The sequence below is a fragment of the Chlamydotis macqueenii genome, chromosome 20, assembly GCF_036417535.1.
Source record: "Chlamydotis macqueenii isolate bChlMac1 chromosome 20, bChlMac1.mat, whole genome shotgun sequence".
NCBI lineage: Eukaryota > Metazoa > Chordata > Aves > Otidiformes > Otididae > Chlamydotis > Chlamydotis macqueenii.
The window spans coordinates 670909-687382 of record NC_141575.1 but is presented as its reverse complement, the minus strand read 5'-3'; positions in this window follow the sequence as shown (position 1 = coordinate 687382).

Here is a 16474-nt window from a genome sequence, read left to right as displayed (position 1 = left end):
CCCGCGCTGTCCCGGGGAGCGATGGCCCACGCCGGGCGGTTTTGCAGGCACCACCAGCAACGCTGCCACCCCCACTGCGCTGCCCCGGGTGCCCAGGGCTCCACTGGCTCCCGGGTGAGGCTGCGAGAGCACAAGCCCCCGCGGGAAGGAGAAGCAATTGGAGTCGGCGAGTGCAATGTGAAGCCCTGGGGACGACGCTGATGATTCACACAGTGATCGTAAACTGACTGCGAACAACACGTGGCTGTGAAACCCTGGGCGGTACCTCTGTCCTCGAGTGACTGCAGCCACGCGCTGGAAGAAAAACGTCCTCCTTCACTTGTTTCTTTTTTTGCAGTTATAGCTAAAATCTTCCTTTTCCTAATCAGCAAACGGCCTTTCTAGGAGGGCTGAGCCCCGGTCCGAGCTGCTGCAGTGCCTGGAGCTCAGCTCCCGTGCTGGCCTGGCAGCTCCTCAGAGAAACCCCGCCGGCATCCGAGCAGCCGCGCCGGGAGCCCCCACGCCTCCTGGCCTCCGCTGAAACATTTTCATTGGTACCTTTTTCCCCATAATTTTTTACTTCAGGGGATATTAAAAAGAAAATAAAATACATGAAATCATAAGCAGAAATTCACTCTTGGTTATCGCTTTAAAAGTTAGCAAGCCCATTGTTTCCCCAGCCATTTGGAGAACGGAGGAGGGAGGGCAGAGCCGGGGGGGGACTGGGACTGGACTTTGCCCCAGGCCCGGGTGCTCCGGGGCAGCAGCCGCGCTGCCCGGGTCAGGGCTGCTCCTGCGCTGCCTGCAGCGGGCAGGTCCTTGCTGCAGCGAAGACCGGACACAGGCAGGAGCAGGCTCTGCTCTCTGCGCGGGGTTTTCACACCCATGCCAAGCAGGTGAGTCTGCCCACCATTTGCTTATAGCTAATAGTTTTATAATTTGAACTAATCTGGCATGGAAAAATAAACATACTAGTTGTCCAGAACAGGTTTTTGTCCAAATTAAACTGCACTGTCAGCTGGGCAAAGAAATAAAATCTCATGTTCAACTTTAAAAAGTTTTACCAGATGGTTTGCAAGAGCAGGGCCAGGGCAGGTTTGGGTGGGTTTGTGGCAGGTTTAGCGTCGCTGGCCCAGGGGCACCCTGACCACGGGACGGTGCTGGACGCATCGCTGTCGGGGCATCAGCAGAAGAGGCTGGGAGGGATGTGCTCCCGTGGTGACGGACCCACGCGCCCCTGTGGGTCTCCTCTCCTTTGACACAGAGCACCGAAAGTGCTGGCTTTAAATGGTAACATGGAAAACTCATACTGGATATTAAGAGAAAGTCCTAAAGGGGAAACAGGTGAGCCCTGGGAGGGGTGTGTGGTCTCTGTCTTTGCTAAACACTTGGGAGCAGCAGAGGCAAAGCTGAGCCCCTGCGGGGAGCGGAGCGCAGCGGTGCCCGAGCCGCGTCCCTCCCTCGGCGCTGCCCTTCCCCTGGGAGCACGCTGGTGGGCTGTTCCCACGGCCGTGGCAAAGGCTGGGGGTTTGGGTTTGCTGGGAGCTGGGGGAGGGCACCTGCAAAGTCACCGAAGTGTCAAGAAGACAGGGAGTCCGAGAAGCTGACGTGCCGTAAGGTCATCTTAGGTCATTTTCCTGCCAGGGAAATGCTCCCAGCAGGAGCATCTGAAAATAGTCCTTCTGCAAAAAACAGGCAAGCGGGTTATTGCTCTTCCCTGTGCTGTGTCCTGCAGGAGCACCTGAGGGCTTGGCTGGGATGCACTGGGCAAAAAGCACGGGGCACCAGGTCAGCAAGGGGAGGAGAGGGGGCCAGTGGCTGCGGCCGGGACGGCCCTTCTCCCGCGCCGCCTGCCCGGCCCCGTACCAGGGCTGTGGCGGCGGGCCAGGCACTGGGTGTAGTGTGAGCACGACGGCAAGGTGTGCTGCGTAAGGACCTAACGGCAGCACACTGAGACTTGCTGCTAAACTAGGACCCATTTCTGGAACAACACTTTTCTTACCTGTGTAAAAAGCCCACGTACAAAATTCCCCTCCACCCCAGATCACAAACAGCCCGAGCCGCCCCAGCCACGCAGCACAGAACCCGCGGCACAGTTCTGCGCGGCACCGTAACCCCCGTCCCTCCGGCCGCAGCTGCGGGCAGGACGCGGGTAGGTCGGGTGCAGGAGGGTGCTGCGCGGTGCGAGGGCACGGCTGCGTGACAGCTCCCCACGACGGGATGCTGCAGCAAAGCACCCTGCCCACCGCGGGGCTAAGCTGCGTGACATCGCGATGAACACGGGAAGCGGTGAGCGGGCTCCACAACAGCACTTTTTTATTTTACAGTGACTAATGAGTTCGCCACTGGCGGGGATAAAGCCATGGTGTCCCCGAATCAGGACACGCTGTCGGTGAAAACCAAGAAGTACAAACTTTGGAGACACGTGCGATTCAGTTTGTTTCACGAGCACTGGAGGAAATGGATGTGGTTTCCAGCGACCGGCTTTTATCTGAATTACACAAAGATTTTCTGCTCGTCCCACCTACACCTCAAACTTTTCCCACAGTCTCCTGGCAGTGACCTGTTGCAGTCAGCAGAAGCCAGTGATGCTCTCAAAGCCCTTAATGCAAACTTTTTGCCTGTCCTAACTCTAAATTCCTTTTTCTGCCCAAATGCCTACTTATATGAAACTTTTAGGAACTTAATTATCCTTGAGGCTTCTACTTCTCTGTGAAATCTGGTTTAAATCAGCAAAGAAAAGAGTTCAAAGTTATTGGGCAGGACAGGCAGACAGACAAGCACACAGGGATCACAGGAACCTTGTTTTCATAGGAAACTAGATTAAAAAAATCCCACAGCAGTTACCAGCCCCTTCGGTGGCACCCCACCCCCTCGGTCCTGTGCGGGCGATGCTTGGGGCGGGGGCCCGCGGACCAGGCGCAGCAGCCCGGGTTTATGCTCTTCGTAAAAGGGGAGTGAGACAGGACAAACGCTGCCTGCCCCGGCCGGGCCTCGCGCGGGCGGTGACTGCCGCGGCAGCGACCTGGGGCCTGTCTGCTCCTCCCAGCTGGACGCAGATTCATGACAACCCTGCTTTCTTTGGCATGCAAACCTGTACCTAATTTCTTCTGAAAAGGCCCTGAGGAAGTCAGCAGATGTTATTATTAAAGCATTGAGCATCAGCAGCTCCTGAGATATTGTCAGTCCGTTAATGAGCTGATCAAACTGGGGAAGGCAAGAGGTTTCCCAACTTCTTATTAAGGAAAATAAGACCTCCAAGGTTAAAAGACTTCTTTTAAACTGCACCAGGTTTATAGGTTGCAAAATGTTCTTTAATCAGTTTATCCTCAGAAGGCCCCGACTGCCCAGGAGTGGGCGTTATCTCAAACGGTCCCCGTAGGAAACACAGCAGCTCTGGTTTGGCAGTGTTTGCTGGCACTTTTGCTTGCTAAGTGGTCCTCTTAACAGGCCAGTTCTGTGCAATTTCTGTAATTCTTTTGTGAATACTTCGTGCATTGCCGCCAGCAGCTCTGCTTCTGCTGATCTGTGAATTATGATGTTTTTCTGTCTGAAAGTTGAACTGATTTTCCTATCAATATATTTGTATTCTTGGTTTGGCAAACCTTAAATCTCCGCTGTTTCCCAAGGCTGCAGGAGACACAAGATGCACAAGTGAACAAAAAACAACCCTGAACCAAAAGTCTGCCCACCCCTCTCCTGAGCCTGCTTCTGCGCCTGGGGATGCACAAGATGCTGTTCTCTTAAAGCAATGGCTAGCGGGGAGCCCACTTTGTTGGGTTTGTTCTTGATCTCATACTATCTGGAAGTTTCCTTGGGGTTTTTCAGCTGCAGGGATGTTTAGAATTTGGACAACAGCGCTGATCAGATTAGAGTAAATTAGTAACAGCTAAAAGTTTAGGAAAACCATTTATTATCTCGATAGTTCAGCAGAGGAGCACATTAATGTGCCTTAAAGCCACTGCTATCACGGGAGACAGGTCCAAGACCTGACTAGGATAAGCTGAGACAAACCCTTGTCTTGGGGAGCTTCGTTAGATCCACAATGCAATTAGGTAAACAGCCGCAGGAGAATGACCAGAAAAAGAGAATACAGAGGAGTCTCCTTCTAATCCTCTCCATTCGCTCACTGGTGCAAGTATGAAAGAAAAAAAATCGGCAGAACCCCACGGAAGCGTTGAGCAGTCCTGCGCTGCCCTGACACGGGGAACTGCGCAGAGGGCGGGCAGCCTGCCCCGTGCCCGCGGGAGAGGCTCCGCGGTCCGGATGCTCATCGACACTTCCTTCTGGCTACGGGTCACTGAGCTTCACATCCACGTCTTGATTTATTCTGGCACGGACGTATTTATGCCATCTGATAAGCAGTGCCTGCTATAAATATGTCTGTGCACTCCCTTTTGCTATGCACCAGCGAGGAAGGGGCATGTTGTGATAAATTGACCCTGAAATACAGTGTATGAGCGTGATTTTAAAGATGGAAAGGACTGGGCCAGTTTGGTGTCTCTCTGTTGTGCTTCAATTAGTTATTTTTAAAGGCCTCTGCTGAACTGTGGCTCCCAGGGAACACATCTGACATTACCTATATTTTTAATCCTAACCTATGTCACTTGGCGAAACTTTATGGACACTAATAAATAAACAGGCCCTGAACTATGCCTCGGCATCAAAGCAGCACCATTCTTCTCCTGCTTTCCCAGCCCTCGGCACCTTACCCTCCCGCTGGCAACGGCAGGGACCTGTCAGCAGCCCGCGCTCCCTGCGCCACTGACCCGCAGTGATGGTGGGCTTCGCAGCAGGCAGCATCGTGGCGGCAGCACCGCTCCGGCCCGTCCGGACTCAGGCTGCCCGGTGACGGGAACTGGGCCCAAGGGGCGCGGGCAAACTCCCTGGAGCCCCCATGCTGGGCGTCCCAGGCTGCAGCTGCAGCCGGTCTCCTCCTGGCAGCACGCAGCGGGGCAGGGGCCCGGCCCTGGCAGAGACCTTCGGCCAGCACATCCGGCTTCTCCTTTGTCTTTGAGGGGAGAGAAGTGTCCTGTGGGCAGCAAAGGCCGGAGTCCAGCAGCATTTCTCCATCCCGTGCCCTGAGACCTTCAAGTAACCCCCAGATAACCTTCCTAACCGAGAACATTGCACACGTGTTTGGGGTCAGCAAGCGCCCTTTCTCTCCCCTGGGTTGTTTCTGATGGCTTCAAACGATAATGTGCAATAGAGAAATAATAAACCTGAAAAAAGTCAGTAGGAAAACAACGCCAACGACCTAGAGCTGGGTCTGTTCACGGAGGAGAAGGAAGGGCGCTGACACACAGCACGGCCAGGACCCCCACTGACGCTGGCGTGACCACGCGCCATGGAAGTTACCCAGGTGCGAGCCCTCAGAGCCAGGCTCTCCTACTGAGGATGAAAGGAGGGACCTGACAGAGAGCTCTCCTCTCTGAGGGAGGCTGGGGAGGTCTTTTCTCATTATCTCCTTCAGGTGTGGAGCCAATTAGCAGCCATTTGCAGAATGGCTGCCTTAGAGTTGCTGCTGGCTGCATCTTCTTCCAAACTGTGAGTATCAGCTATATTTTTTCATCTTTCAGAGGAACTTTATAATTAGACTGGAATTATTCAGGAAGAGGCAAAGGCTGTGCTGGTTTGGGTTAGGTTGTTTTGTTACATCTCGAGAAAAACTGTTCTTCATTTAAGAATGTGCTTTGGCTTCTGGAGAAATGGCTGAAGGTCTTTCCCCCTTCTTGTGTATTTCCAAATCCAGATCTGGAGTCTTGTGTGTTTCTAAACTTTGAATTTATTTTCTATCTAGACATTTAAAGCTTGTCTTTCCTTTTGGTTTCCTACAACTTGAACTGAACTGGAGGGATGGTGTGTGCTGCGGGCTGTGGCAGCAGGAGCCGGGTTAGCCCTGGTTGTACGGGTGCAGTGTGCATGGCCGGCGACTGAGTAGCTCGGGAAAGTCTGACAAACAAGTGTTAGAAGGAGAAGGCTGGTTTCTCCGGGAATTTTGGATGGCTGTTGGTCTCTACACAGGGCAGAGCAGGAAACCTCAGTAGGTGACTTTGGCAAGGTAAAGGGAGCCTTACTGCTTCGGGTGTTTGAGAAGTTGGCTGCCTTTTCCCTTCTACACAATTGGTTGGTTCATACCTGAATTGTATTTGAGTAACGATGTTTCTGAGTGTCCACATCATTTAGCTTTTCAGATGTGTATTTTAATTTTATTTTTGAAAATGTCTTTCAACTTCAGCAGTGTTCCTCCTGTATTTCACCTGGGTGAAAGAGCCACACCTGGCTCTGAATAACAAGAAGCCAGGTGAGCTGTGTAAACATGGATTCACGTGCAGCACAAGATAGCTGTTTCTATGCTCTGCTGTGCAAAACAAGCCGAGGAAGGTGATTCTTCACGCAGTGTGGCATTATAAGATTAAATGCTTTATGACGGGTTGTGATGAGAGCTGGGAGGCAAGGAGTTCACTGAGGGCTGCTGGACACAGAAACCAGCCGTATCTTGGGAAGCTCCTTGGCTGTGGAGTGTCAGAACAGCATCCATGGGATGCACTGCTCTGCTTCAGGCGTTTGCTTGTGGCCACTGTCAGTCTCGGTTGGACAACTCTTGCTTTGACCTCCTGTGGTTGCTTTCATGGTTTCCATTAGTGGGTCATGGATTTTATATGGAAAGTTTTCCCGCAAACTTTGTGTCACTAAATACGCAGAGCAGGAGAGAGGAGTAGGAATATGGCTACTGCTGTGAGTATGGAAGTGTTTTCTCTGTGTCTGGCTGGAAGACAGAGCTGGAAATATGTCGTGGCCATCTTCTCGCATTGGTGTTTCCCGTGCTGTGGATGTACAGTTAGAGCTGCCCGTGCAGCCGCGGCAGCTCCGGAGGCAGGAGCATCCTCGGGGTGGGAGGGGAGAGTGGGTGATGCTGCTGAGCTGGAAGTGTCTCCTGGGGGCACCAGGGCAGGTGCTGCCATGCCAGCCTGGGTTTGCGTGCCCCTTAAAACGGTGCAGTGGTGAAGGCTCCAGACACAAATTCACTATGAGGTAGGAGATCTTTTTTGCCAAAATAAACCTGAAAGCATTAAAGCAGCAATTCTGCACTCATGTGGTGAGACACACATCCCACGTGTTGATGGTTGTGTGCATGTTGGTTAGGTCACCAAAACTTTAGAAAACATTAAAGCACTGTGTAACCAAAACAGACACTGGATGCAGACCTATTTCTGTATTCACAAAACTATTTTGGAAGAATGAATTTTATGATTTAAAAGAAAATATATATGTGTCAAGATAGAGATTTTTTTTTTTCTTATCCTAATACTAAAAGGAAACTCGTGTGACTTTTGGCAAATTAGAAACAGGCTTGAGTATTAGACTTTACATTGATGGTACTCGGGTATTAATCCATTAAAGTAATCAAAAGAGCTTAAATAAGAATCTGAAGGCTGCAATATATATGTCAATGAACAAGCTGTAAAACTTCCTGAAAAGGTGATTTCAAAGCCATATTGCCCAAGCTTGGCAAATTGCATATTTAATTATTTTGTCAGTCCCTCTTTCTACTCTAATCTTTTGGTGAAATACCTTTAGACATATGAAATCAGTTAAGATAATTAGGGTATGATGGAATTAGGTGTTACTTGATTTTTAAGAAAGATACCATCCTCTGCCTTGGTATAAAATGTGTGCAGACCCCAAAAGCTAGACTGTATTGTAATGTTTTCTTTTCTATAAAGATCAAAGGTCTCCAGCCCCTTTCAAGATGTTTGCAGAATTTGTTTCCTAATTATCCCACATTTACTTATTTGTGTGCTGGGACATCAGAGTTAACTCTTTGATTGTAAAGATGAGATGGGACCTTCATCCAGATGACTGCAGGCCAGCAAAAGCCTTGCATCTCTTAAATTGATTTTTAGATTACCTGGCTTCTCTAATTCTAACGTTCTGGCACAGTTTAAGGCATGGCAGATGAGGTGTTGTGTTTGCTTTATTTTAATGCCCCAGTCCTCTACAGCAAAGATTTGTTTTTCCTCAGTAAGGGTTTACACCTTCATTAATATTCTTTACAAGTTTACATACTCTTCGTAAGCAATAGCAAACTATTTAGTCTTTGGTTTGTCTGGGAGTTGGAACTGTTTTCACCAAACCTTTATGATCTTTCCATGATGTGGTGCCCGAATTTCTTCAGGAGAAATTTCTATAAAAGTTTTGAAATTAGAATTTTTTGGCTCACTTCATTGACTTTCTTTTCCCCCCATCTAGAGAGATATAAAAGACTGACAGGACACTCCAGAAATGTGAAAACAGGCTGTAAGGTTTGCAGTTTCAGTTGTGAAGTTACAAAAATAAAGTTGATTAGAATAGCATGAAATCTATAAAATAAAAAGTAAAACGTTTATAGGGGAAGTCTAATATGAAACATTTTTAAACAACGTGTTTTATTTACTTTTTATACATTTCCTTTCTCATATTCTTTTGAACTTTCTTGAATCTTCTCATATGTTTCCTAATTACATTTGCCTCTGACTCCTGTCTCTATTTTTTCCATTGTACTGAGGGGGCTGATTTGTTTTACTTGGTTTGTTTGTTTTGTTGTTTGTTTGTTTGTTTTTTTCTTTGAAAAATCAAGATGCTACGTCAAGCTTTTTTGCGGGAATGTCTGAGGCGGCAGCCGCCGCCAGCGCCGTGGGACGCGGGGTTGCGACAGGGAGCGCAGGGAGCGCGCGTCTGCTCGGAGCTGCGGCGGGCACAGCCTGGGGCCCGGAAGCGTCTAGAGACCCTCTCTTGGAAGAGACCCTCTCTCTGAGGATGACCGTTCCTACTGCTTGACCCCTTTAAAAAGCAACTCGGCCAGGGCTGCAGGAAAGGCGAGTTGCTGCTCTCGCCCCGTCCCGCGCGGTGCGGCCGCCGCCGCCGGACGCGATGGCCCTGCCCCTCTGCGCGCACGGAGCGGGGCCGCGCCGCGCCGTCCGTGGGGGCTGTGGCTCTGGACCCTGCCTGTCCCGCGCGGGGCTGCCGCACAGCGCTGCCCTCGCTGGGGCTCCGCGCGGGACAGGGGCTCGCTGCAGGGCAGGCTCAGTGACCCGCGCTGCGGGACGTGCGGTCCCTGCTGGGATGGGAGCACAGCCTGGGCGCGGGGCAGCTGCTCGGGGGGGAAGGAAATTCCTGTATGCCAGTTTTGGGGGGAGCTGCTCAAATGCTGCACGTGGACAAGCATAAGCTTTTTTCCTTTTCTCATCAAGCCCTAGGCCTGTTCGCGGTTCCCGCACCACGCTGTGCCGCAGCGCAGGCTCCGCCGAAGCTGAGCAGGGCTCGCTCCGAGCCGGGGAGGAGGAGGAGGGCTGAGAGCCCAGCCCCCGTGCCCGGCCGTGCTTTGTGCTCCTTCCCTGGCCCCAGCCCCAGCATCACCTGCTGCAGGAGACCCCCAAAGCCTCTCTGCACCCCCGCCTGCTCCCCCGCAACACCCTCCCGCCCCCGCAGCGCGCTGCAGTGTTTCCTAATGAGCCCTCGCGGATGCCGCGTGAGCAATTCATCAGCCTCCCGGGCGTGTGGTGTTCCGCCGGGGTCAGAGCCCGGGCCCGGCTCGGCGCAGCCCGTGTGTGCGCGCAGCCCCGTCGGCCTTAATGGGGCTGCGCGCGGGTGACTTATGTCCTTAAACGCTTTCCTGATTTTCGCGGTGCTATTTATTTCTTTGCCATCTTAGCTCCGGTGTGAAGTTACTTATTGTTTCTTTTTCCTCTGCCTTTTGAATTCAGGGAGACTTTCTTCAGAATTCACCACCTTAGTCTTTGCTCTTGAATTTTTTTTGTTCAGTTCTTTTTTTCCTACTATTTATTATTTATTCACGTAGGACTCAATTTGTCTCTTTCACTCGCTTTGATAGGAATAGCTTTCTTACACCTCAGTAATGAGTAAATTTCCTTTTGCCCCCCTAAGAAGTCGAGATTCATTTTAGTATGTTTGTTTGTTGTTGTTCTTGACTTCAGTAACATCACACCTGAGTTTTTACATTATGTACCCAGTTCAGGAAGGTGTTGGTGAGAAGTACGTAACTTTTTAAATTACACACACCTAAAATACTTCCCAGATTCTTACAGGCTTTTGCTGAGCTTAAACACTTCAGTTATTAACAAATATTTCAAGTGATGCTTTGGACTAGGAAGTGTATGTCCTGTCTGGGCTAGTCAAAACATTTAAGTTCTTAATCTTGCATATGGTTACAGTTCTCAAAAATGCCCAAATATGAAATGCAAAAGCATCTTAGGTACTTCAGTGGTAGTCCTGTTAAAGGTCAAAAGGCTCTCCTATGCACCTGAGTAAAAATCTTAACTAAACTTGGATTTTTAAGCACCACAGGAGCTTTTGAAAAGCTTGCCCTGTGCTTCCCCAAGGGGTGCACGGAGCGGCTGGACGCTGCCCTCAGCCACGGCCCTGGTGCGAATGAAGCCCAGGCAGTGTCAGACCGAGGCACCGGGGCCAGTCCCATCTCAGAGACTTCTGATCCGAGCTACTCAAGTTCTTCAGAGCCGTTTCTTTGTCTTATTTACTGCAATTTTGCCTTGATATCCCTTCACTGGGAAATAGTAATTAGAAAGAAAAAAGGGGGAGAGAGAAATGAAATATGCAGAGGTTTTACTGAAGAACTTCTGTAAATTCTAGACTTTGTAACTAAACTTAAGAAAGTCCTCAGAGACACAAACTCTGTAGTATTGCCTCAAATAGTGACACAGAACGCGAACTCCCTAGTTCTCTGTGGATGCTGTCTGTCAGACACCCCTACCGCCTTCCCCTAGGATAGGAGGGGCAGCAGATCTTTGCTGGCAGGTAGCACAAGCGTTCTGACAGAACACGGAGAACTGGAAACGCAATCGCTTGCACAGCAAAGAGCTTCAACATACACATGCAATGCTGCTTCTAGGTGGGGGTTCTTTTGAAACACAGAGTTTTCATCTCTACTAATTACTGTGATGAGCAAAATAGCCCTCTTCAATAAGCATCCATGGGGGATGCTTAGATACATAGATACATCTGTGTTCAAGTGCCTTTTAAAAAATAATAAATTCTCAAAATTAAACATTCAGTCAAATCTATCCTCACTGAAATACCGAAGGTACCTTACCTATGGTAAGAATTATGTTGAACTTTCTTTGTACTTAATTCTAAACAGATTAATAAATGATATTAATTCCATGAAGAGTCTTACACAGATGACTTCCTACAAAGAAAAGGAAAATCTGCCACGCGTTATTTTCCCTATCCTTTAGATTGTGTTTGATTGTAATTTATGCTGCAATTTTAGTCAAAGCAGCAATAAATATATCTGAATATATATTAAATTCAATTTATTTGTTAAGCTGGTTAAGCACAACTGTAAAAATCCAAGCATTTACCTTGCAGTGATTAGAGGCAGCAGGCACCTAGAAGGGGAGGCTCGGCGATGTGTCCATGTGCAGCCGAGAAGCAGCCCGTGGAGGATTAGGGTGTGTTAAGTCTCTCTTCAGACAGGTGCACAAACACTTCCCCCTTTTAGGTGCTACCTGCTCTTTACTGGACGTTTATTACAAGTCAATGCAATTTCACAAAGCACCTGCATGCAATAAAAACCTATTACATGTGTGAGGCCTTAAGGAAATTAACGGTTCCTCCCTAGGGATGCATATTTTGTTAAGATGTTTATTACAGATGAAGTGGTCCTGGGGTAAAACATTAACAAGTTGTAGAGTGATAAAAGGAATTTTATCATTTCTCAGTGACATAAATAGGAAGAAACCTTTAACTAAATCTATAAAATTCCTGTTTCCTAATGAATTTGCTTTAACTATTTATTAACTGGATGAACTTGTTCAGGCCACGATTTGTTTTTCTTCCTCACCCCCTCCCTTGCCCCCCTAAAGCCCCAAGCAGAAGCAGTCCAGGGTATTGTCTGTTAACTGATGTGAGCTCTGGTACCCGGAGAAGAAACTTTATCTCAGTATCTGTTTTTAAAAAAATCATTGATTTTTCCCTTGCAAGTTTAAGGCTGAGCCATAAAACTCAGTTCACTCTTGTAATACTGATTTTAGAATTAAATACAACCTTAAAATTTGCTATTATAATAATGTGAACTCATACCACTTAAATTACATGTTATATTTTAGAGTTCAGTCCAGCAATTTATTTTTTTTTTACCATTACAAATGCAAATTCTTTTTTTAACACCATATTAACCAAGTTTGCTGTGCACCATTATTAGAGATGAAAGCCTAGAATACTGGCTTTGGACTAAGAATGCTCAATCTAATTGAATTATATGAATGCAGTTAAATGTCTACTTCAGAAAGGCTATATTCACTTTCAAGATTAGTTACTCCAAGAGTTAATGGGCTATTTAAACAACATAGTCCAAGAGCCAAACACAGGTGGGCTGTGTTAATAACTTTATTTAAACCGTTTTTTCCCCTTTTGAGAGGCACAAGCCATCCATTAATGCATTCATTAGAGTTTATGGCATAGTTCTGCTTTTCTCCTAATGACACTATCCAGACTCAAACTTGCTCAGCTAATTTAGCCCAGCTGCCCTTTGCCTCTCAGCAACAGGTCTCTTGTTCTTCGGTCATACGTGCTGGAGTGTCATGCAGATTAGTTTTTGGTCATTGCTGCTTTTTGCAATATTGTTTTGTGTATTCTCTGCATCAGAGTTTGCTCTCCGTTTGGATTTTTTGCTGAAAAGTTTGCATGACGCAGCTGTTGGAAAGGGCACGGCGGCACAGAGGCATCGCCTCGCTTGCTGCAGCCCTTGCATTCCAGAGTGATTGAACATAGGGGTTTATTACTTTACTCTGACCAAACAAGCTCACAGGTTTTAATATCCAGCTCTGCTGAAGGTATTTGTGGCAGTTCCTCACAACTGCGGCATCTAAGCTTTGCCTTGACTTCTCAGTTTTAAATCCGATCCAAAAATGCCTGTTACTGATGTCGTTGCAGTTGTAAAATACATAACTGAGGACAGAAGTGCCTGTTTCTTCCAGTAGCTACAAGGAGGTAACCTGTGTGTGTTTAGTAATGAATTCCCCGGGTACTAATGAACATCACAATGAATAAGAATGACCAATGCGTCACTCGGATATTAACAGCCAGGCTGGATTAGACTCTGCACCATCAGCTGCTGACATTTGCAGGGTTTATTTTGGAATATTTTATCAGTTTGGGCTTGCGTGTCTGATGTTCCTAGGAGCTCTGTGTTAGCTGTTGGCTTCCAGTCTGAAAAACCCCTTCTGCCTTGTACGAACAGTGAGAGTTGTCTTGACCATTATGAGATACTGGACCAGCCCTGGTCCCGCTCGGGGAGATCACGGGGATGGGTGTTTGTGGATATTTACTAACAGACATATTTGCAGGGAATAACGCTCGGAACGCTCTGTACCTGTACCTAGAGATAAGTAACAGAACTTTAGTGGGAGTACTGTATGCTGGAGATAGAACATGTGTTTCTAATTTCTCCTGTATCAACTGGATGAATAATTTCTGCTGATTCCCACTGCAGAATCTCTACACTTGCAAACCGCAGTGGTAAGGCATTTCCCTTTACTAATCTGTAAAGCGGCGTGTGTGCTTCTGACACTGGTTAAATAATAATAATTATAATGCTGCCTATTAGATCGCTTTGTGCAGTACCTGGCCCTGAGTGCTGCTGCTGGGTGGGTTCTGCCCTGTCCCCTCTGCACTTTGTGGGTTCAGCTGGCACCTGCAGCTGGGGCGGCGTGGGCTGGGCCGGGCGGAGGGAGCTCTGGCTAGACAAACAGCTTGCTGCCCACCGCCTGAGAGGTGTAGGCTTCCTTAAGGCTCATCTGACCTTGTGTACTGTCGCCCTGTGTCACAGGCAGCATGCAGCTGCTTCCCAAAGCAGAAGTGCTCACTGGCTATGCAGGAGCTTCCCAAGAGGAAGAGGGACAGCTTCATACACCTTGGTGACACTGCTAGGCTCAGGGCTGTGCTGCCCCGGGTCAGGCAGGGCTTCACGGGATGGCAGCCACCCAAAAGGAGAGAGTGAACTGGCCTGGTGCCCAGACAGCACTGGGACTTGTGCAAGGTGTTGTGTGGGACCAATCATGAGGGAAGGATGCTAACACTTGTGCTTTGGATGAGGGGAGGAGATGAGTTTGTTCGTATCTGACGTTGTTGAGGATGACTAAAGCTAAAGGCCAGCGTGCAAGAGCAGAGACTAAAGAAACGTGTGCCAGGTCCCCTCGAGTCCTGTTTAGTGCTCTCCAACCTCTGTCCATCTGTTGTGGCACCAAATAGCTCTTCTGAGACAGGCAAGCAAGTGCCTGACTGCCAAGCATCTCCTGCTATGAATAAGTTTAAGTGGCTGGTGGAAGGAGGCCTGCACAGGGCAGGGGGAGGGCAGGAAATGTCACCAGAGAATATCATGAACCTCAAGAGCTGTGTGCTGGTGCTCTGATCTGTGTGCACCTATTCCCAGTAAGCTTCATGCCCAGGGATCGAGGTCTTGCCAGCTGTGCTAAATGTGGAGTAAGGGGCAGAGTATTTTGTCTTGTTCCTTTGTTCATCCCAAGAGACAAATATTTTCACTTGTGGCGAGAGGCAACCTGGGGCCAAGACCTTGTGGTGAGTCAGGGTGCTAAGGAAGGTGAGGGAAGCAGATCGTGCTGGATTACAAGAGCTGCTCAGGTGCAGGCTCTGTAGCCTAGCAGTGTGTGAGCTGACACTTCAGCCAGTCTTGCCAAGCGGGAAGCAGGGCAGACTTCGCTCACTCGAGGTGTTTCTGCTCTCTGTAGCTGGTGGAGTGTGAGCATCCATGGGCGTCCTGCATCCAGCCAGTTATCCAGCACAGACCACAGCTGGGCCATCGCAGAACCTGTGAGAGCCTGAAGCCCTCCTGTACATTGTGTGCTGCTTCCTGTAGCGATGCGGGGGGATGCTCTGTGTGGCACCACGCACCTTCCAGTTCATCAGGGGGCTTCTGGGGCTGCAAAAGCAATGGAGAAGGAGAGAGGCAAGATTTTGGATGTGCATAAATCTCCCTATGTGCTGCCCATATATCACAACCTGTAAACCTGCTCAGGAAGGAAACTTTACCTTAAACACAAACGAACTGAACACTTTCCATACGTCTTTATTGTGGGTGGTCTTAGTTTTGTCTTTGATTTACCGCGATTTTTACTATTTACTCTGGAGGACTATTTTGTGCTGCTCGTAACTCACTCACCGCCCCTTTTCATCCTCGGTCCCGCGGCTCCGTCTGCCCGGAGAAACGCCCGCGCGGGCGGCCGCTGTGCACAGGGAGAGATTTGGGTAAAGAAACGGCAACTTTCGCCTTGGTGCGGGACCTGGAGCAGGGGCAGAGTTTTCCCGCAGTGCCTTGTGGCGGGTTTGCGCTGCTGCCCGTGGGACCGGGCCCCACGCGTGCGCGGAGCGGCCGCCAGGTGTCAGCGCCGGGGCGGCGGGAGGAGCCGCGGGCGGGGCCCGCCCGGCGCGGGGGCGGAGGAGCCGTGGTCCCGGCCGACATCGCGGGAGAGAGCGGGCCAGCCCCGCGGAGCGCGGGCCGGATCGGGCAGGGCTGTACGCGGGCGCGGCCCGGCTCCGCCGCCCCTCGGGTGGGCTGTCCTCGTCCCCGCCGGGAGCGGGCCGGGGCCGCCGCTGGCCTCCCGCAGTGGGTGGACCCGAGAGCGGGGCCGGTCGTCCGCCCGTTCCTCCAAAACGTGCGCTCTGGTTTCCGCTGGGCCGAAGGCTGAGGATGCTTTCCCCTTCCCGTGCCGTGCTGTGCGCTGCTGTCCTGCTCCGCGGCGCCCGGCGGGCGCGGGGAGCGGAGCCGGCTAGCTGGCGCTGCGATGCAAACTGTCCGAGAGCAGTTGCGGCACAAGCCGGGGTTTGTCACCCTGCCCGGTTAATGAGTTTATCCCGTGTGCAGGGATCCCTGCTTCTAGCGATGAGAGACACACTGCACAATTTTGCTTCCTTTCAAAAGTGCTGAGAGTTGTGCCAGCACCGACGATGCTGTCAGTGGGAGGATGCGGGTGGGAGGTTCGAAGGTACCAAGCTGTAGTGGTTGAGACCTTAACAACAGCCCCAGCAGTTGCCTCTGAAGCTGCCTTTACAATAGCAGTGCAAGTGCTGTTCAGAGATCAGAAATTACTTCATAATTGGCACCATAGACAGACATTCAGCTTGAATGATTGCTTCGCCGTGCAGCAATCCCTGCAGCTGGAGAGGGCAAAAAAGTGTCTATGGCCCACCAGCTGGGGTGGCCTTTCCAAGCTCTCAGTCTTCCATTGCGCTGGGCTGTGAGCATCCTTCGTCACCAGCCACATCTGTCCTGCAAGGTTTAACTACAGTTAATGCTATTAAATGTAGTTATGCTGTTTTGATATTTAGTGTATTTACTGGCACGGTGCTGGAGAGCTGGCCTTGCTGGAGCGCTCAGTGGTGGGAGAGAAGCCACAGCCAGCAGACAGCATGCCTCTGCTGCCCGCTGCCTGCCCGGTGCTCAGGCTTGCTGCTGGGG